This window comes from Meleagris gallopavo, chromosome 1 (assembly GCF_905368555.1).
Source record: "Meleagris gallopavo chromosome 1, MGAL_WU_HG_1.1, whole genome shotgun sequence".
Lineage (NCBI taxonomy): Eukaryota > Metazoa > Chordata > Aves > Galliformes > Phasianidae > Meleagris > Meleagris gallopavo.
This window is the reverse complement of record NC_139404.1, coordinates 171,568,452-171,591,769: the sequence shown is the minus strand read 5'-3', so window position 1 is coordinate 171,591,769 and position 23,318 is coordinate 171,568,452. Positions and strand designations below refer to the sequence as shown.

At 39.9% G+C, this 23,318-nt stretch overlaps 1 long non-coding RNA gene across 1 annotated transcript; it reads right to left on the bottom strand.

Moving 5' to 3' along the window:
• Nucleotides 1-1,265: 1,265 nt before the first annotated feature.
• LOC146545786 (uncharacterized) lies at nt 1,266-21,392 on the bottom strand. The gene is made up of 4 exons (XR_014881046.1): nt 21,176-21,392; nt 18,908-19,086; nt 15,475-15,564; nt 1,266-3,610 (listed from the first exon to the last, which is right to left on the bottom strand). It is a non-coding gene; the product is annotated as an uncharacterized LOC146545786 (long non-coding RNA).
• Nucleotides 21,393-23,318: the final 1,926 nt, after the last annotated feature.

Here is a 23,318-nt window from a genome sequence, read left to right as displayed (position 1 = left end):
GTTGTTTAGCACAACCTGAAGCTGTATTAAAAAAATAGTAAAGCATTATCAAGTCCTCTTTGGCATGGAAAATGGTGTGAACTGAAGGCAACAGCCTTGTCAGATCAGAATGGCATCAATGCTTTGTGACTGAGAAACTTTCACTTGCACAATGATGCTTACACTTAGGGGAAAAAACAGAACACCACAGAGGCAGTGATTACTGATAGAGGATGCTGATTAGCTTCTCCAGCTTCCCCACCTGAAAACACAAGATGTATGATGCAGCCAATCTGAACTCCATGGGAGGAAGTAGCAGAAATGTGATTACAGATATTACATCCAAATTGAATTAAAGCTGCATTAAAAAACCTCCCATTACTGTGTGGTCTCATGCTACTCTTGAAAAGATGACATGATCTGCTACTGACAGGCCCATAAAGAATATACAGGGACATACTTCCCATAAAACAGGTTTGATCACTGACTTGCTGATTCACAAGCCCACATAAACCAGGGGAGAACGTAAAATTATCAACAAATTTCCTTGATGTAAATAATCATTAGCAAAGCAGCGATGTCGCTTGGAATTCTTTTTTATTTCAAATATTACCTTAAGCAAATTTTATAACCTCTGTTTCTTCATCTTTAAAAATCAGATAATGAATCTGAACTTCACTTCTTTGTGAAACACAGACCTATACATAAAAGCATTGTTACTTCATGCTGGTTTTAACAAATCTGTTCTCAGTAGACCAATGGTCATTGGGTCGGTTTTCTGCACTATATTCTTTTATTCTGCAGATTTGAATGGGTTATTAGATCCTTCTAACTCCTGTTTTTGCTGGCAGGGGGATAGCAATTTCAAGCTCAAACATACATGTAGAGTTCACTCTTAAATCTGTTTTTAGAGGGTTTTATGCAGTGACATATATGGAGGCAAATATTTATCTGCTTTGTTGACTGTGATGGTTATGAGGCAATGAAAAAGACCTCTACTATGGCAATGTCATGAGTTACTGTCTCTGCCACAAGGGCCCTACAAACCCAGTAATTCCTGTAAAAGACTGCCTAGCTGGTATAGCCAGAAGTTTTATATAAGATGACAAAGAGACCTGCAATAAAATAGTCCATCTTTCAATTACTTCCCGTGGTATGTTACAACAAGTATTAGAGTACAGTAAATTTTGCCAGAATAAGCTGATGTGAATGATGATGTAGTTATACATGGGTAACAAAGACTTTTAATTCACACATAAAAAATAATCCAGCAATCCACTTCCAAATGTATTTTACCTATTTTAATGCAATAAAACACAGCTGGCAGCTGTTTATTAAAGGGGATCAGTGTGCTAAAATGTGCTCAGTCAGAGGTAATAACACCAGAAAAAATATTTCAATGGAAATGTATTTTAAGAACAAAATCAAAGAAGAAAATTTACAGAACCTGGGAATTTCAAAGCAGACTCCTCCTCATACTCCCCCTCTCCTCCAAAACAGACCCAGGGCTATAAAAAGCTTTAGGAAGGATTTTCAAAGGCACTGAGCTTTCAAAAGGCAGAAAACCCTGAAGTGCTCATTGTGCATTTCAATCGAGATGTTTCCCCAGATCTTCCACACTTCATTATTTTCTGCAATCACACACAAATTTGCATGGTCAATGTATGAATGAATAATAGCTAGGGATGGTGATGTTCTATCAGCTCAGCCAAAATCCCTTCTTTAGAAACGTGGTGGTATCTCAGCCAGGTCTCATGAGGGCATCACTGCTGGCTGCTGTGTGTGGTCGGTGTGCACACATCGCACTTTTTCTGCAGAATGGCCTATCCTGCTTTTGTCCTGAGGTTTGCTGCAAGCTCCTTGTTTTGGGTGATCATCTATTTTAAGTTGTGTCTGACAGTCAATTCTTTCCGATATGAAATCAGATCACCCCTCTGCTGCAATCACAAATAGTATCTGCAGCCATAGGGAGCTGTGTAGTTGCTTGCCCTAATTCTGAATAGCAAATTCTGACAGCCTTGGATCGATGTGACATGGGCAGCACAACTTTAACAAGCACTTCAAAAGCTGCTGCATTTTCAAAATTTTGGTTTCAATGTAGAAAAAAGTTGGAAATGTGTTTCAGAAAGCCACATTCTGTTTTTTTATTTCAACTTTCTTTTTCCTGTTTAATTCATTCAACTGAGCATTGTAATTGCAGTATCTAATTAGCTCTTCTTGATCAATCAAATTGAATACTGAGTGAAGTGATCCTGAGAACTGAGACCACATCAGAGATTTATCTGTCACCATGCATGACACCTTTTCTCCCCTCTGCAGGATGAGCTTTGTATTTTCCTGTGAGCCTCTCAAGCCCTATCCTACTTAAGGCAGGACTGGTTCAAAGCCAGCTGTATGTCCTCCTGAAAATTGATTTGTGTATTCCTTGTGCATTCGGAGGACCTGAAGAGCAGGAAGGAGGTGAAGGACTCCAAGGAACAAAGACATCTTGCTTTTCGAATCTCTGCTTGTGCTCTACTGCCCACACATATATCATTATCTGGCCTCCTATTCTCCAGATGCGAGCCATCTCCTTTATGGCTTGCAGACACCTCTCTTCTCTTGAAAAATGGAGACTCACTAGAACAGAAGAGACAAGATGAATAAGCATCCCTCAGGACACTAATGAATACAAAAGTAAGGACAGGGACTGGCTTTGGCACTCTGGCAGCTGGTGGCTTGCACCAAAGGAGCACATCATTTATCTTCTGCTGTGTTCTGTGCTATTGTTGTACTATCTCTAATCTGTGACAGGGGTTCATAACACACTGACTTATTTTAAAAGCATGCTAGAATTTAGAAATTCATTTCAGCATGTTGAAACAAGCAACATCTTTCAGATCAGCAGTAAACATCACAACAGCCACGTTTTCTCAGCACAAAGTTACTGTCTGTAACTACTGTCTATTGCAGGTAGCAAAGCAACCTGCTGCTTTTTTATCCTTGCTTAATGGTCATCTGTAACTAAAAGAAGCATTTCTGACCAGGAAGCTGTATGCAGAGGCTACACATGGTATTTGCAATAGCAATTATGCTGATAATATCCATTTAAGTAAGGCTAAGTTAAACCTGCTTGCCCACTTCTCCTCCTTTACTGACAGGCATCAAAAACAAAGCAGGAAAAGGTCCCTACTGGTTTTGGGTATATCTAGATCATGAACATACAAGTGAAAGACACTTGGCCAATTAATGATTGTGTACTTCTGTAATTACCATGCATTTTTTCACAAAAACAAATAGGAAATCCCACTTCACTGGATAACTGCACACACAGCACAAACATGCATGGCAAGAAGATCACCTCATGGTTACAGTGGTGAAACTCAAGTTGCACATCTTTGCTGGATTAAGAACTTAGTCTAGGGTTAACACTAATTTTGATAAAAATTTGGCCCAAATAAGGCAATTGATCTCGTGTTTTGGCTGGAACTTGCCTAAGGGCAGCTCTGCAGGTTGGTATTTGGTCTCAGACTATGTAGTTGTGGAGTAGGTCACAGCAGGTGCTGAGGTTGGTCAGGTCCTGGTGCACAGGAGGGTCTTCAGCAACATCTCAGCTGTGCCAAATGAATGATGTTACATGAGATACAAGAATCTGAAACAGAACATAAGAATCTGAAATACGGAACAGTCTTAGAATAGTGATAGAAAGAAAAGGGCAAACATTAAAGATGCTGAAAAAACAAGAAGCAATAGATTTAGACATATTTGTCCAAACTTTTATGTTCCTCAGTGAAAATGCATGTGCCAATTTGGGGAGATACTTCTACAAGAACCACTTCAGGATTGTTTTTGTTTTTGTTTTTGTTTCTGTTCAACTGTTGAGGTGCTGGTTTTCACACACAAACAAACAAACAAACAAAAACCCACAAACAAACAAAAAACAAAACCAAAAAAACCCCAAACCCTTGTTCTTTCAAGGGGGAGAAAAAGAGGTTGCGAGATTCCAACTCTTTCAGGAGAGGGACTATAGGAAATACCGGCAGAAGTGCTGTACGTGCAGCCTGTCTATGCCTGTCAGGACGGCTATTCACCATCCAATCCGCTTTGCCTCAGAAAAAGAGATTCTTCACAATTAAAAGAATAACAGTGTGAAATCCAGCTGAGATAGGAAAACACTCTGCTTGCCCTGAATGATGCATTCAGAGCTTCAGCAGCAATGTGAGGATCAAAAGGCAAGCTTTAAAGGAATAGGGCCTTTTAACATTTAGTTATTCCGCTGCTCTGCCTGGAGGTTTCACTTGTTGGAGAAGAGATGAACAGAAATCAATTCCAAAAAAGCTCAGGTCTTCCTGAGCAGTAGTTGAGACTTTGACATTGAAACATCATGGCCTTTTTAATTAAAAAGGCATCAAGTGCCATTTAAGAAATTACAGCTTATTAATAAAATCTCATGCTGAGTAAAGTTTTGGTGTTGTTGACATAAATTTGTCAGATCATTTTAAAAGTTACAGATGATATATTGTGTTTAAAAAATGCACAACCCTCATGACATTCAACAACTCCTAGTACAAGGTCTTACATCTGGGTCAAGGCAACATCCACTACCAACACAAGCTGGGGGACAAAAGGATTGAGAGCAGCCTTACTGAAAAAGATCTGGGAGTGTTGGTGGATGGCAAGATGGACATGTGCCCTCACAGTCCAGAAAGCCAACCGTATCCTGGACTGCATCCAAAGCAGCGAGGCCAGCAGGACAAGGGAGTGATCCTGTCCCTCTGCTCTGTGCTGTGAGGCCTCACCTGGAGTACTGCGTCCAGATGTAGAGTCCTCAGTACAGGAGAGACATGGAGCTGTTGGAGTGCATCCAGAGGAGGATCAAAAAAATGATCCAAGGGATAGAACACCTCTTCTATGAGGGCAATTTGAAAGAGCTGGGGGTATTCAGCCTGGAGAAGACTCTGCAGAGATCTAAGATAGGCCTTTTAATATCTAAAGGGGGGACTGAAAGGGACAGATGCTTTAGCAGGGTCTACAGTGATAGGACAAGGGGAAATGGTTTCAAGCTTAAAGAGGGTAGAGTTTGGTTAGACATCAGGAAGAAGTCTTTTACAGAGGGTATTGAGGCACTGGTACAGGTTGCCCAGAGAGGTGGTGGATGCCCCATTCTTGGAGACATTCAAGATCAGGCTGGATGGGGCTCTGAGCAACCTGATCTAGCTGTAGGGTCTCTGTTCATTGCAGAGGAGTTGGAATAGATGATTTTTAAAGGTCCCTTCCAACTCTAAGGATTCTATGACTCTATGAAACAGAGTGTCTGTGTGGGGCAGCAATGTACTGTACAGAAATCACGAATCATCCTGTGAATTGCTATTCATGGCTTTGAACCTGGCAGGCTCCATGGTCACCATGCAATCGTACTCACCTAAAGAAAGCTGCTTATAAAAAAAATTATACATATTATCTTTACATTAAATTCCTTGTATACTGAAGCTCTATTTAAACTGATCCATCTGTAATGTGCTGTAATGGTGCTCTGTCAGATATAGAGATGCCACAGAGGCTCAAACATTCCCTAAGAACCTGATTTCAGCTCAGGAGCCTGCACCCTTCTGCTAGAAAAGATTGAAATCTGCCCCTTCTGCAGATCACACAGGCAGGTGGATGGTGCTGGGGCCTGATACTTCAGCACTGTACTCCTAGTACAAGCTTTCTCCTGCTGCTTGATGTGTTTGAAGGTGATTTCCCACCATTCTGGCACTATAGAACATGGGTCCATATGCTTGAAGGAGTATTTTTTATAATGCCTGGTACTTTCAGTGAAAATATTTTTATTTCTAAACCACAAAAAGAAGCTTGCATATAGGGCAGAGGAAACTCATTTTGGTCAGATTAAACATCTCTCTGCTGTAGGCCTGCGGCAGCAGTCAGCAACAGATATTTGGGAAAGAAATAAGGGAAAAGCAGTAATTCTCTCTTCTCTGGCTTCTTGCAGAAGCTTAAGAGCATCCTCAGTGCCAGGCTGGACCTTGTATCTAATAATCAGTGATGGATTCATCCTCCATGGACACTTTCTTGCATTCGCTTCTACATCTGATTTCTCAAATTCACCTGCCAAAGGAGTCTGTGATTTAATTCCTATTTACTTAATGGTTCCACACATATTGTCCTGTTGCAAGGAGCCACAGAAATTCACTATCTATCTACTCACTGATCTCATACAATTAGAGGGGTCCAGGACATTATCTCCTCTCACTCAGGAGGAGCACGATTTATACACTTTTTCTATGATAATTTATGATACCTCATCCATAAATAGTTTGCATCTCTGATATTTGTGGGGATCTTTACCTGTTCTTCTATACCTTTGCAGAGATTGAGAATACCTGGATTTTGATCAGCACTGAAGATACAGATGCACTGGTTATTTTTTTTTTTCTGCCATTCTTCTTTGGGATTGGTTTCATTTTTGTTCTTCACATTTGAATTTTTTATTTTATTTTATTTTATTTTATTTTATTTTTTTTTTGTTGGCCAGGTTTGAATATGGAGCAAATATTGTCAGAGAACTGAAAACAACTTCCACATCTCTTTCTTGAACAGCAATAGAGAGTCCCACGATGGATGTATGCTTAGTTCTTTTTTCCTATACATGTTACTGAGCATTTAGCAACAAGTAATTTTCTGCAGTGTGGTCATTAGTTTTGTGTGAGACTTTCCTGTGATTCTTTGCAGTCAGTAGTCCTGAATAGCTCTATGACATCAGCAGACTTTATCACTAGCCTATTCATTTCCTTTGTAGTCACAAATCACACAGGAATTTAAACGGCATTGAATAGCGTCCTTTTTATAGATGCCGTACACCTACACTAAGCCTTCTCCAGGAGTCATTCAGCACTTTCCACACTTGTCTGCTAACATTTCACCCTTTTGGCTTTTCCATTTTCTTTAACAGTTTCTTCCTTTTTGGTATTAAAGTCTTATACGGTGGATTTTTATAGCATTTTTATTTATAGCAGAAGGTTTGATTATGGCCACATTACATTGAGAGAACATGGCTCTTGCACAATTACTTATTGATGTGGGCCTGATTCAGCCTAATAAGAGTTTTCTTCCTTTTCTTCATTATCAGATTAATCTTTCCAAGAGGCTTCATGTCTCTGTGTATTATTTATACAACCTACATATGGATAATTGAAGTTTCCCAATATTGTGTTTTCTGCCCTCATAGCCCTTGCAATCTTTCCTGATACTCTGTGGTCATTTTCACCAAGATTACCACGGAGGCACTGATGCATCCTTATTATTACACCCTTCTCTTTCAGCTGCCTGCCTGTAATTGTTTCTTCTGGAAGTTTATCCTCCTGCTTTTTTTTTTTCCACAGAAGAATATTCAAAGTTTTTTTCGCTGCTCTGCAATTCTTGTACACTTCTATTATAGAATATTCCGAATTGGAACCACAAGGATCACCGAGTCCAACCCCTGGCTCCACGCCACCACCCAACATCCAATCCCGATGTCTGAGAGCGCTTCCAAGCGCTCCTTGAGCTCCGGCACTCGTGGCCGTGCCCACAGCCCTGGGCTGGCTGGTCCATGCCCACTGCCCTCTGGTGCAGACCCTTTCCCTCACCCACAGCTCCATGAAGCAGCAAGGCTATACTCTGCAGTTAGCAGTTTTCAGAAATTAAGCATTTCTTTTCATTTTGGCTATACGTTCCTCAGTGTGCCTGAAAGTCAATCCAAATTAATTTTGTACCATGCACAACTTATTCCCACCACTCTGTTTAAACTGAAAGCTAAAATATATTCCATAACTGAAAATACATAATGTAATTCAGATTTCAAAAGGAGGGAGTGACAAGGGAGGGAGAACATTTCAAAGATTATTCTCTTCTTCATTTCAGAAGAATATAATTAATTGCTCCTTCTCTTAATTTAATACTGTGACTAACCCTACTAAAGGCGATTATTTAGGACAAACAGACAGTGTAAGATACATTTTTAAGTCATTCAGTCATCTTTGGAGAAGAGAACTGAAAGCATCAAAAACTTTGATTTATTTTTATGGAGTCATTTTGAGAATGAATATTTTAGGTCAGCAATTCAATTTGAACCATGTTAAATGGCAAAGAAATCTATGTAATCACAAATAGCTTTTCTCAGTCAAATTTCTTCCCTAGAGTTAAATCCCTTTAGAGACATTGGGAAAGTATTTAAGGATCACAGAATCTTTATCTCAGAGACTCTTTTGAATATACTGTGTATATACTTCGGATGTCACTTTATCTGTTCTAATAATAGGAACAATTGGAACATATACAGAAGGCATGATTCTAAGTTCAGTATGACTTTGTTCTCCTTATTAGGGCTGTATCAAAGACAAAAAAGGGAGAAAAAATAAATAATAAAAAAAGAACTATTAAAAAGAATTGCCGGCAAACAGTTTTTCCTTTTTTTTTTTCTTTTGAAAATATAACTCTTTAATTACTTATATTGAAAAACTTATTTCTTCTTTAATTTAATGGTTAGCATTTGCAAATGACAGTGCTGCCTTTATAAAAATCATTTTAATCATGAAATTTAATTATCTATTTAAAGTCTTGATTCAGGAATATAATTATATGCTTAACTTTAAGCATCTGAGTGGCTATGCTGATTTCAGTGGGATTCCTTCTGTGTTTATATTAGAGATAATTCTGAGAAGCTGAAACGCTCATCACAGCAACAAAGACGTGGGGACGTCTGTAGCTAAAATCAGCAAAAGAAGCCTTGGCACTATGCAGGTACACCCATCTCAGGTGCCTGAACGCCGTTCTGGATCCAGTCTGTCTCTCCATGCCTTGGTGTTGCTCTGTGTGCTGAGAGAGCAGAAGATATCAGCCCCACGTTAACAAGCCAGTGTCACGCTGTCAACTCATTAAATTATACAGCTGGTCAAGACCTTGTAACCAGGTAACATATGTAAAGAACGTGTGGCTGAGATTGAAAAGAGGTGTACTATCAACACGACAAACTTAATAAGGACGCTGATAGCCTGCTGTGGTCTAAAATAAATAATTGCCTTTAGAAATGCTGAGTAGGTTTTATACCGTATTACATATTTTGTATTATACAAAATAGAAAGCTAGATTTGGATTTTGTGCTAATTCTGCTCTGCAGTTACTTGGAGAATTAGAAAAACCACAAGGGGCAGAGGTTGTTTTTTCGTGATGTGCATTTTTCCAAGGAAAAAAAAAAGTCAGGTTTTGTGACCTGACCCCATTGTGACATAAGTATGGAAATAAGATTGGAGTATTTTTGAGAAATCAATTATAACTTGCATGAAAATTTCATTAGCAGGAATACAAAGCTTCTGATTTGAGATAAAAATCAAGCTCCTTGCTGTTGGTGAGATCTGCAGTGATGCACAACGCTGTCAACTGACAAGACCAGGGAGAGAAGCTGTGTGAACAACAGATAAAGCCCACAAATGTCAGCCACAGGTTCTATGGCACCTTTCTGCATCTGTAAGAATTTGCCATTGCAGGCATAGAAATGACTGTCCTATTCCCATTAAATAAAACACTAATGGTGATGAGGCCAAAACTGAAAGCAGAACTTGCAGGTGTCTTAAAAGAAGCAAAGGTTCTTGGTGGGTCACCTCAACAAAACCAGAAATATGGGTGGGATTTCTGCTTTGCTTGTGAGCCCTCTTGTGATATTCTGGCCTCATTAGTGTTTTGCACCTCTGACTTTCAGCTGGGAGGAGAGCTAGTCACTGGTAGAAGGGCAGCAGGATATATGATAGACCATGGATTTTTCCCCAAAAGGCCAGGTTGCATTTGAGCATTTGAGCAGATTTAAGCACATTTGAGCAGATACAGAAAAAAAGGTAGTTCTCATCCTGGCTCCAAGGCAGAAATAAATACTTGGCCCAAATGAAAACCAATTTAACTTAGGCTAAGCTGAGGCAAACAACCTTTGCTACAGGTTAGGATGATTATTTTTTTTCCTTCCTGTGTAAAGGAAAGATGGAGACTATTATGCTTCTTTCAGTCTAATAATTCATATTTCCTTAACTTCAATTATTGAAAACATCTCCACGTTAACTGCAAACTTTTAAAGGTATGATTCCCAAAAGCAGATACCATAGTCTACTTTGGCTCTAAAAAGTAGGAACTCCTGGAGTGTAGTTCATTCTTTTGGCTTCCATAAAACCATAGAAGGGTACTTGCCTGTTTTTGTAATAGCACAATGCAACCCACTAATATAGCAATATATTTGGTCTGTGGTCCATCCGATCTAACTGTTATTTCTTACTTTGTTCATTTAATAGTTTATTTCCAAATACAGTACTTCCCTATGGATGGTTTATGTATCTTTTCTTGTTGATTTCAAACAGCCTCTCCATCATTTGCACCATCAAATCTCATCTTCCAAAGCAATTCCTACTGTTCCTATCTAGGAACAATTCACAAATTGTTCAATATGCTATCTAGCCTACAATAAAAGTTGTTAATTAAAAATTTGAATAGAAATAGGTAAGGTGGATACCGAGAGGATCCTCTTTGAAATGTGTTCTGATTGAGCAGTGAAAAAGTGTATCTATTTTGAGAATGATTTTTCAGTCTTACATGTTCCTGTATTTTTAGCTGTTTACTTATTTTACTTATAACAAAGACAGTAGAGTCAAGATAAATCATGCCTTCTCCCACCACTCTATCTATCTATCTATCTATCTATCTATCTATCTATCTATGTATAAAGATGGAAAACAGATTGACTTGTTCCTGTCAAGTGCTTATTGGCTCTTTCACACTGTATTGTCATTCTGTAGATTTTAATTATTTATTCTATTTAAATTAGATTATTTAAATTATTTATTCAAGTAAATCTGCATAAATCCAAGCGAAGTTGACTTCCTCTTTTTGTCCCTTCTCTATTGAAAACAAGTACCATGTTTGCCTTTCTTTGCTTGCTGGAGATCTGTTCCCAAGGGTTAGTATTTATCCTCCTATTTATCTTTAATGATGATTGGGATGAGGGAATTGAGTGCATCCTCTGTAAGTTTGCAGATGACACCAAGCTGGGGGGCTGTTCATATGCCTAAGGACAGGAAGGCCATACAGAGGGATCTGGACAGGCTGAATTTCTGGGCTGAGGCCAATATGGTGAAGTACAGCAAGATCAATGCCAGATTCTGCACTTTGACAACAACAACCCCAGGCAACACTACAGGCTTGGAACAGAGTGGCTGGAAGACTGTGTAGAGGAAAAGGAGCTGAGAGTGATGGTCAATGCTTGGCTGAAATGAGCCAGTAGAGCATCATGGTGGCCAAGGCAGCCAAGGACATCCTGGCTTGTATCAGAAATAGTGTTGCCAGCAGGAGTGGGGAAGTGATCGTTCCTCCGTACTCAGCACTGGTGAGGCCACACCTCGAGTACTGCATTTAGTTTTGGGCCCATCACTACAAGAAAGATGTTGAGGCCCTGGAGTGTTTGGAGCACAAATCTGATGGGGAGCGGCTGAGGGAGCTGGGATTGTTCAGTCTGGAGAAGAGAAGACTCAAGGGAGACCTTATTGCTCTCTACAACTGCCTGAAAGGAGGTTGTGGTGAGGTGGAAGTTGGCCTCTTCTGCCGTGTAACAGTGATAGGATGAGAGGGAATGGCTTCAAGTTGCACCAGGGGAAGTTCAGGTTTGATAGTAGGAAAAACTTCTCTGAAAGAGTGGTCAGGCACTGGAATGAGCTGCCCAGGGAGGTGGATGAGTCACTGTCCCCAGAGGTGTTGAAGGTGTACTAAGGAGCATGACTTAGTGGGGAAATATTGGTGTAAGGTAGACGATTGGACTAGGTGATCTTAGAGGTTTTTTCCAACCTTAATGATTCTACGATTCTATGATTAAAGATAATGTGCCAAATCTGAGTAGCTCATCAAGATGAATTTCATGATTTCCTGACAATTTGTGTAGCCTCCGTTTTCTAATACTTTTAAGCTATTTGTTTTTCACTGCTTAAATTCTTGTCTCCTGATTGAAAGTCTAATTATAGCTGATCACAAATAAATTTTTGTAAAGACCAAAGGAAAATGCACGACATCATCAGCTTTCTCTGTTGGTTATTTGTTCTTTTTATTGGTAGTTTTTGTAATTTTTTTCAAATTTCTATGTCCTTAGAAAGTTCCTAATGTTGTCATGGCAGACCTTGTTATAATCCTCTTTTACACTTGGAAAGAATGTTTATTTTGCCTTTATTATCACTACTTTCAAGAAATATCATTTTCTACTCACACTGGATTTTACTTGGAAAAAGTTAGAAAAAATCCTATTAGAATGTTCCCAATTGATCCTTAGGAAAAATAGAAGTTTGGAGAACTGGCAGGTAGCAGTGGTGTGCCTGTACGACAGATCTCAATGGTATGCAGAAATAACCAATGTTGTGCAAAAATGCGGGTTTTCTTCTCGGGGTAAAGAAAGAATGGAATCATTGCATCCCCATATTGTGCTCGTATTAATTGGCCCCAGAGTGCAATACAACCATACTAATATGATTCTTCTTCTGATCACTTGGTTTCCTCCTGCTTAGTGACTCATTGATTTTTACCATAAAGACAGAACTTACATAGTAGCAAACACTCCTGAGCCTTTCATTTGGACTTTTCCCCCTATGAAACTCTTCCACATAGTAAATTGTTAGAATTATACTCTTTGTAATCGCACAGGCATCATTCTCAGACAGTGTAAATTAGAGGACTGTGCGGCCTTACCTCCCTAAGTTACCCCTCACTTTCTCTGTTAAATTGCCATATAACTAAAAGATTACTGATTAAAACAAAGTTAATTTTCACATGCTGGTAAGGAAAGCCGTTTGATGCACTTCACTATGGAAACCTTTTTCCCCACTGAGATGAAGAGTATGATCAGATATTTCAGTAATATAATTTACCTTCACTGACTTGAGTATTGGACTCCTACTAAGAGAAGAAAATGATCTCCACCTTTACCTCTTCTTTGGAAGAAAGAAATTAGTTAACCAAGTTAATAGAAAAAAACCTGCTTTTTATCCCTTGCCCATATCAAAGTCTAAGAACTCAGCATGTAGAAGGTTTTTATTAACACAGAACAGGATCTTTCTAAGTAAAGGAGAAAACCATCTTGACAAAGATAAAATTATGCTAAAAAATCAGTACTGAACTGTGGATGTGAGCAATTCCTTAGCCAAAGGGGAAAGATGTGTGTGTCCTCTCTTACTGTAAGTAGAAGTGCTTATTTCATTAATACAGGAAAGGCTTCATCAATTTATGGCAAAGAGGCTTATTTCTGTTGTTTGGTAATATTAAATCTCAATTAAGACAATGCTGTGAATGCACTGGGAAAGTGAATACGATTTCTTAAGTCAGTGGAAACGTTGTGGAAAGAACTGCATACTGACAGGGCAAATTGGTCTCCTTGTGCAGGAAGTTCAGCATTTCAAAGCAGGGCATTCTAAAATGTTGCTGATTCATCATGTCTAGATTTATTATCTGTCACAGAATCATAGAATGGCCTGGGTTGAAAAGGACCACAATGATCATTGAGTTTCAACCCCCAGCCAGACCAGGCTGCCCAGAGCCACATCCAGCCTGGCTTTGAATGCCTCCAGGGATGGAGCATCCACAACCTCCTTGGGCAGCCTGTACCAAAGCATCACCACCCTCTGTATGAAAAGCTTCCTCCGAATATTTAACCTGTCAATATAGGATACCCCACTCATGGAACTTGCAAAAAGGCTTATTTATGTGTTCATATGCAGTAGATAATGAAAACAAGGAAAAATCATTAAGCTAGGATTGTCACTACTATTCTGCCAATTTTTCCTACCACAGACCAGGCTTTAGTTTATATGCATGCATGTATACATACATACATACATACATGCATATATATATATATATACAGGTAGACACAATAATGCAACACATTATTTGCAACTTTACAATGCACCTGAGTCCTATTTTTTCAGGTGGTAAACTTGCCTACAGCAGGGGGCTAGAACTAAGTGATCTTTAAAGTCCCTTCCAACCCAAACCATTCTGTGTTTCTATGATAATGATCATGACCGTTGTTCACACATGATCTGTGAGGGTGGCGGCTGTAACAGGTAACTGCAATTTGCAGCCATGTTACAGTCCATTTTAATGAATGGGCCACACTCCCTACCTATATAGTTCCACCTATAGCCTAAATATCTTTCTGTCTTCTTCACTTCACCTAGCAGACACGCAAACAGAGTTCTCAGCTTGCTGTAGATGGAGATGTCCATAGTCGATCCTCATCTCAGTGACAACCTCAGCCACACTTCTCTTCTGAGTCTGGTCAGAAGCACTACTGGGGCACAGATTCTTTCCAGTCAGGCAGTTTTTGAACATTCCTATGTACCCTTTCTAACAGAGTAGAATCATCCTTCACTTCCTTACCCAAGATTTCCAGAAAATACTAATTATCTTAATAAAGGACTGTCAGCTATCGGTCATGTTTCTTAATTTATGACTGGAAGATTTTCAGACACTGCATATGAGTGTGGTTCATTGCCCAGTAGAGTGAGGGACCAGAGACAACAATGCAAACTCAACATTCTGTCTAATGTTAAAATATATGGCATAAACCTGAACTTAAAAAGTAAAGTCCTCCAGGGTTAAAGAAAGGAGACATGGAGGAGAGGCTGCGTGAAGCTACTCACTGCCTTTAGGAGATGTGAAATATTAACACTGCACTTTGATTTAAGAAGGCTTAGAGACCTTCATACTCCTTTTGTTGAGAAAAGGAAAATCAAGTTTGCTGAGCAGTGTAATTTGTTTAATTTACAGTATTGTTCTACTTTTAATCAGCATAACCTTAACACCTCACTTGTGAGAAGCAGCTGAGTAATTTCAAGGATCCTAACAAGAAACTTCAAAACTTAAAGAGAAAAATAACAAAGACTAAAGCTACCATTCTGTGTCTGCTTTCAAAGTGGCAGACAAGAAGTTCCTTCATCATTAAGTTAGGTAGAAAAGGGTAACTAAACAAGAGGGGAAAATCTGACAAGGAGTGAAATTTCATGTTATTTGATGGACATTTTATGCCTTTGAAATAAGTACTTCTGCTTACTTTGTTGTTGGCTTCTTCTTCTGTGCTATCCCCTGCTTTGCTGTAACAGGCCTTGCTGCAGTGAAGCAAAGGGGATTTGATTGAGCTGAGAACTATCTTTTTGCTGGGTTCCTTTCTGCTGGATGCATGCTATGGTCATTTCCCTCATAAGCACAGAAACGACTGTGTTGGCTGACAGATTGTAGAGAATGGGAATAAAAAACAGTGTTTGGGAAGGAGCAGAAGGATTTAATACTGTGCTTGGGAAATTTCCCAAGTGTTCCTAAGCAAATTCTGTTACACTGTCTTTTGGACAGTGTTTAACATCTCTGCTGTGTGATAAAGCACAAATAAGCTTCTCCTTTCCTCTTTTTCACAGTGTAGCCTAGTAGTGCTTGTGCTAGAGTGATACTCATATCTGTGTGACTTACCCATTTTGCAGTTTGTCACTGTGTTTGCAATGGCATTTTTTTCTTCTTCTAAGATGGATTTCTCCAATCTACACAACTCAAATTTGGTTACTGAAGGAGAAAAAAAAAATCACAGATTTAACCTAGAAGAGACTGAAAAGACAGCTTAAAAGCCTTAGGCCTTGTACAGATCTGAGCTATAGACACAAACAGTATGCAGAATTTTCCATCGCCAGTGGATAGGGATGCTCTTCCCTTGGTACAACAGACACAAGCTATGGTTTACCATAGCTTCGTGGCCTTCATTTTGTGCTGGTTCCAACATCAGGAAGCAGCAGTTGCCGCCCAGTTTATAGACATTAGAACTGCTATGAATATATTTTCCATTTCCACAGCCTGAAGAAAAAATGAGGAAAAAAAAAAGAAAGGCAGACATTTGGTGTCTGCACCAAGGAAAATGTACTCCTTACACAAGCCATAATGAACTGAGCCCCTGGCTGGCTGCAATAGTTTGAAAATCCCCACTCATTTTGGAACAGATACAATTGCAGTGAAATTCAGATGATTTTTTACTATTACAGTAAAATGATCACAGAGTGCTCCTATCTGTCTAGCAGGCTCTGTGCTGCATGACAGGAGGCGCTCAAGCGGGATTGCGAGAGAGCATTTACCTTGGCCTTCCCACTACATACAGAATCAAAAATATTTATGGTAATGATGTTGCTGCAGTTCTCCTTGTAATAGACTCAAAATGATAAGTGAAATCACCACGTAGTGGGAGCACAGCACCAAAATATTCTCTATATAGAAATGCTGATAGATAAACTGGGATACTAAGCAATTAAGCCACTATTAGACCAAACCATTAAACCCATTGTTTGCTGTTTTAAGTGCTACTAATTGCTGTCACCATGACAACAGCAGAGTTTCTTCTTCTGGTATCTCACACAATTTCCTTTTCATAATGGGGCCTGTGACACGGAAATTTGCATCTTCCCAAATTGAAATACTTCTCGTGTTGAAATAAAGGCAAACATGTTTAGATAAGAACTATTTTAACATCAGCAGTAAAATGGATCTTAATGAAAATTTTGGTAATTTGTTTGCAGATTATCTGGACTTTACTACATAAAGTCATGCATTTAAAAGTAGAATATTGATTTTAAAATCTTGCTTCCTCACTTACATCATAAAAAATGTAGTTCAGAATAAGATCAGGGAGATAAATGCATCTGGCTAACATAATTCCCTGCACCTTATGCAGACCATAGTTCACATCCTGTGTATGTCTGTACTTGTATCAGACATTAAACTTGGGTCAGAGCCTAGATTTTCTCTCTCTCTCTCTTCTTCCTTCCTTCCTTCCTTCCTTCCTTCCTTCCTTCCTTCCTTCCTTCCTTCCTTCCTTCCTTCCTTCCTTCCTTCCTTCCTTCCTTCCTTCCTTCCTTCCTTCCTTCCTTCCTTTCTAATATATAATGATTTTGGAGCTTTCTAGATGTTTAAGTCCATATATTTAGGTGACAGCATGTCCCATGACATCTCTGCATCTCTTCTGAAACCTTGTGCAGTTCCTAGTGTTCCGAAGGAGCCTCCAAGCCTCATTGATCTATTACACTGTTTGAATGGGAGATGAGTCATTGCTGAATCACATATGGAAGTTTACTCCAAAATGCTTGCCTAATATTAACTGCTGATCTCCTCTCCAAAACCTCTGACATTCAGGAAGTACCTGCAGATCTCTCAGTCCTTCCCCTGCCTGACTGCAGTACTAGCTGAGAAGAGGAACTGTGAAATGGTGCAGAAGTTGGCTAAGATGATTCTGCTTTCCAAAGAGAAAGAGATGAAAGAGAACCATCCTGGAACACTGACTGGAAGAGATCTCCAGGACATTTTCTGTTTTCCACTTCTGGGGAAGTGGAAAGCCTCCAGTATGAGCATAACAGCATCTACAAAAGACATTTCTTCCAAGCTGACCCCACTGCCTGATTACCAGGATGGAACAGCAGAGAGCCCTGACAACGGGCACAACCACAGTGCACCAGCAGCCTCCTGAGGCAAAGCCCGGAAGCCAAGGCTGTGATTAAAACACAGTGTTAACAAAGTCCAAAGTCTGTGACATCAGTAAAAATCCAGTGCACTGGTCCATAGTATGTATTTATTTGGTCAAGTTGGAGACTGCAGAATCTGCCAAGATCTGGCAGGAATACAGTTCCTAGCATTCAAAATATGATCAACTAGGAAATGTATATTGTAAAGTTTGAATGACACCCAAAACATTACTGTGATTAGCCTAGCCCTCAGATACTCAGTTTTCTCTTTCATGAACAATCTCGTGCTATAGCTGAGGATAACAATTAAAGAAAGACTAAATGTGTGCTGTTGGAATCATAGAATCACAAGGTTGGAAACGACCTACAAGATCATCTAGTCCAACCTCCTCCCATTACCACTGCTTCCACAAGCACTAAACCATATCTCGCAGCTCCTGATCCAGACGCCTCTTGAACACTGCCAGGGATGGCGACTCCTCCCCTCCCTGTGCAGCCATTCCAGTGCCTGACCACTCTCTGAGAGAAAAAGTTTTTCCTCATGTCTAACCTAAACCTCCTCTGATACAACTTGCAGCCATTTCCCCTGTAGGTCCAAAAAGTTGTAAAAAAGCTATTCAGAAATTGTTTAGCATAAACATGTAGAAATGGTGAGTTAATGCTAGATCTCATCTGAGCAATCAGCATTACCTACTTTTGGCACAGCTGCTGAAACCGGTGCGCAGATTTCTCTCTTGTAATGTAAGCAATTTCAAATTTTTGGGAAATTCAGAACTACTGGATGCTGAGAAAAGTCAGACTGTCTTCATAATCATAGAATCATATCATAGAATCATAGAATGATAGAATCATAGAACCATAGAATGGCCTGGGTTGAAAAGGACCACAATGATCATTGAGTTTCAACCCCCCTGCTATGTGCAGGGTCGCAAACCACCAGACCAGGCTGCCCAGAGCCACATCCAGCCTGGCTTTGAATGCCTCCAGGGATGGGGCATCCACAACCTCCTTGGGCAACCTGTTCCAGTGTGTGCGAAAAGCTTCCTCCTAATATCTAACCTAAACCTTCCCTGTCTCAGTTTAAAACCATTTCCCCGTGTCCTATCCCTGTCCACCCTCATAAACAGTCATACCCTCTCCTGTTTATATGCTCCCTTCAAATACTGGAAGGCCACAATGAGGTCTCCCCAGAGCCTTCTCTTCTCCAAGCTAAACAAGCCCAGTTCCTTCAAGCAATAATACCTTAGAATGGTAAAGCAAAATAGAAGAAACATTAGGTAGTTGGTCTGAATGTTTTGATTTAATTGATTCACAGGCTCCAAATTTTTCTGCTACAAATACTGATTGCTAGAAGGAGAAAACACACCTAGACTGTCTTTACCAATATAACGTACAGCCCCACTCACCAATTGGAGCAATGAGGCTCCTTGTTGCCCTTGTGAAATGCACAGGTGCTCATTGGGCATGCGTTGTAGCATGCATCATTGATGTAAGGAGTAATTTTTTTTTATATAAACTATGAACGTAGTCCTTGTTCCACTGATTTGCTCCATCCCAGATAACGCTGGGCTAATTCACCAAAATCCTAGAGAAAGGATAGGAGAAATGCAATCACTGGAACTTGTTACCAAAAGGCATTTCTGTTAACTTAAGCAGGATGACATTCTTTATTTAGTAAACAGTAGTTTCAAATACTGTGTTGCTATTAAAGAGAAACTGCTGAAGGTTTTAAAGGAAGAAAGGGTATCTATTGTATGATACTATTCAATGTACCATTTTCTGATATAAACCTGATGGGAATTTTATGACCTGCTATTCAATGTTTATTAACTTGCTTATACTGTTATACTTTGGAAGCTTTTAACTTTTGTTTCATAAAGCCTTCTGCCCTTTTCCAAACTCTCCTCAAAAAGGTACTTCTTCAGTTCTTTGCTTACAGACACATTTTAAAAAAGAGAAACTGAAAATGATGATAAATACCAAAAGCTGCTCAGAATCTGAAATAAAATCCCCGAGAGCCATGATGTCTCCTCTTCATTCAGTGCTCTGGAAGACGCATGCTTATGGCCTTCCCATTGAACAACATGTTGGCACCATGTGTTACTGTGAACAAGAATCTTTCAAGCTTTCCAATAATCTTTTTTTTTTTTTTTTTTTTTTTTTGCAGCTGTTCTGGATTGCCATGGTGAACTGGAATTAACCATGCCTGTAGGAAAACCCCTTGGTATTGTGATCAACTTATTGCATCCTAAGTTATTGCTCAGTTAATTGTGAAGTTCTATAAAGGAAAAAACTTCCGATGTAATGGATGTAGCCATAAAAACTTCATTAAACATATGCTGTCCATGTCAGCATTGCCATTGAATTATGTGAGGGTTTGGGGGTTTGGGCCACCAAGACAAACTTCTCCTCTTTTGCTCACACCCTGCAATGAACTCCATGGAGAATAACTTCTCTGAGCCAAAGGTATCCATGACAGCACCCAAGATGCCTGCAGTGCATACTGGCCATTAATCTGACCCCTGTTATGCTCCTGATATCTCCTTATTTTCGAACTCATAAGCAGTTAAAATCCTGTTGACTCCAAATATGTGTTTGGGGATTCCCTAGGCAATTACATCAAAGGACTAAGCCCAGATTCAATCCTGCAGTAAGCAGCAGTGAGAGATTAATTCTAGGGGGATTCTGGTCATGTAATTTACAGATCTGAAAAACAATGCTAGAATTAAAGTCAGTGGCCTTGCTTTCTTCTGTCATATCAGATGCTCACTCAGCATTGCTGTGAAATGGCCCACACTGAAATTTTTCCAACCATTCTGTCTGTATCAAAGTGATGAGAAATGTTGGAATGAAGTAAAGAGATTATTTGGAAGATCAATGCTGTTCTCTTCATTAGTTGTGTTACTAGACGGCAGCCACTTAAGAAACACAGGTAATGAAAAAAATGATTCTGAATTGTCTTTCCTGTGCTTTATGACATCTGTCTTAATCTTCTGGTGAGATTTAAAGCTGTTGCAGGCACTTACACAGGTGCTTAACTTTGTGTGCACAAACAGTGCCATTGAATGGGAATTCAGTGGGGATATCCCAAGCTCAGAGTTCAGCACATGCATTACTGCATACAAGATGGCTTTCCAAGGCAGAAGGATTTTTTTTATTGTTCTTCATTAAAACCAAACTCTGCTGTAGCAGCTAGTTTTTAAAAAATGCCTTCAAGAAAACTCTGGTTGAAATAACTGAAGTGCTCTACTGGGGATCATATCAAGAGGAAGCTGATGTACTATCAAATATACAGGGAATGGCAGAAGGAGGCAAGGGAAGAGAGGGAAATTGTTCTTTTGAAGAGCTGCAGCATCATTTTAAAGCTTTGCTATTGCTTCATTTGACAAGAGGAAATAATAACTGGTGAACTGATATAAGATCACAAGAGCAAGGAGAACAGAACTGCTTTGGTTTAACTCCAGGCTTATACTCAGTGTAGCTTACTGAGGCAGTGGTGTAGCCTGGGAATTGCTATCTATCTTCTAAAGATGCTTAATTACTGTGAAAAAAAAGAATAAACTTACGAAAGCACCTAGTAGAACACACAGAGTAAGACATCCATTCAAACAATGGCAAAAAGAAATTAAATACAAAACAACAATAGCAAAACAAACAAACACAAACCAAAATACCTGAATCATGCATTCATGGTCACTCCTCTGGAATATGAGCAGAAGAGATGTTATGGAGGCTATAATTAATTCTCACCTAAAAGGAGCAAAGGCTTATAGTATCGGCTGTTCTAAATTGGTAGCTTCAGGAGTCGGGACAATGGTCTGGACTCTCTGAATTTCAAAAATCCAGCTCCACAAAGCACTATTAATCTGAGTTTTCTATACTGTTCTTCTAAGAAGGTAATTCTTTTGTGGAGAGGCTGGAGGAAGAGAAAACCAACCAGATCAGTGCCCAGTAACCACAAACAGCTGTGCTACAGACATTTCTGCTTAGAGAAGTACAATGAACATTCATCTCTTGTGCTAACCAAGCTCAAAACCACAAAATACTTGTCAATGCTCCATTTAATGCTTTTAGCACAACAGATCAAAAACCATATACAATACTGTGCACTAGAGGAGGAGATCTGAGAGATGTTTGAGCACACAGTAAAAACCATTCAGACAATCCTAGGAAGGTGGCTATGACCTACATGACGAAAACAAGGAGCAAACATAATCAGAAAGCAAACAGAGATCCTAACCAACTTGGCCTGGGGAAAAATAATTTCTAAGGGACTGATTCACATTCAAACATATTATTTCTATGTGCTCATCTGTACCTCAAAGACTTCAATACAGAATTGGATACTCAGTGCTTGAAATGTCACACAATGACATTTTACTTTACTATTGTTTGCTTACATGCATAACAGAGGCTTTGGGGAATGTAGGCATCTCCTTATGGGACACATATCTTTACCTTCATGAAAAAAGAACAAAAAAGTAAAAATCTGCTTATCAGGAGTAGGCAGGAAAGGAAAGAGATGCAGAGCAGCAGTACAGACTGAATAGCTATTACCTAACCCTAAGCTAAATTTTACTCAACCAGATTGAATGTGAAATTAAAAACTTCCAAATGATTGTTAACTTCCTGAGCTCTCTGGATGCTCATGCTGGACACAAGCCCTTGGACAGATGTCCCATGCATGGGGAAACTCCACAGCCCTGAGCACCTCCAGGGAGAGGCCACCATGGGAGCTGGTGGAGGCAGCTCTGGCTCCCATATCCAAAGCACAATCCACATCACTCTCCTGGTGTGGTGGTTTCTGCTATGTTACAAGTTCATAGAATCATAGAATGGCCTGGGTTGAAAAGGACCACAACGATCATCTAGTTTCAACCCTCTGCTATGTGCAGGGTCACCAACCGTCAGACCAGGCTGCCCAGAGCCACATCCAGCCTGGCCTTGAATGCCTCCAGGGATGGGGCATCCACAACCTCCTTGGGCAACCTGTTCCAGTGCGTCACCACCCTCTGAATGAAAAACTTCCTCTTGAAGATTCCTCTTCTTCTAGAAGAAGCTCCTAAGATTTATATGTGAATCTTAAAAAAATATTTTTCTGGGGTGGAAAAATTAGTTGTAAATAATCACACATAAGGGCAATGTGACCTTAGAGCAAAGACGACTGATGGTATCCTGGGCTGCATTAGGCCAAGTGCTGCCAGCAGGTCAAGGGAAGTGATTCTTCCCCACTATTCAGCTCTGATGAGGCACATTTGGACTGCTGAGTCCAGTTCTGGGCACCCCAGCACTAGAGAGACACAGATATACTGGAGGGAGTCTAGTGAAGATCATGAAGATGATGAAAGTCCTGGAGCACCTCTCCTGTGAGGAAAGGCTGAGAGATCTCGGCTGCTCAGAAGAGGAGGTGCAGGGGAATCTCATCAGTGTCCATAATAACTAATGGGAGAGTGCAAAGAAGTCAGAACCAAGCTCTATTCAGTGGTATGCAGTGCCAGGACTACAGGCCATGGGCGCACACTGGCACACAACCCTCTAAACGCCAGGAGCAGTTCAGTTCACTGCAGGTGATGGATCCTTGGAAACTCAATGAATATTTTCATGATGATACTTTTTGAAAGTCTGCTTAATTCTTTTCCTTCTCTGTATCACCTTCACTACCATAATTCCCACCTTATACATAAACATTGATCTGCATCACATTCTTACGGGGACAGTTGTGATTTTGGAAGCAAAAAATCAGAGTTGTCCCATTGCCAGCTGTCACAGTGGTAAAGGGGCTTCAGTAAGGTTCTTCTTCCATCTCCAGGACCAGAC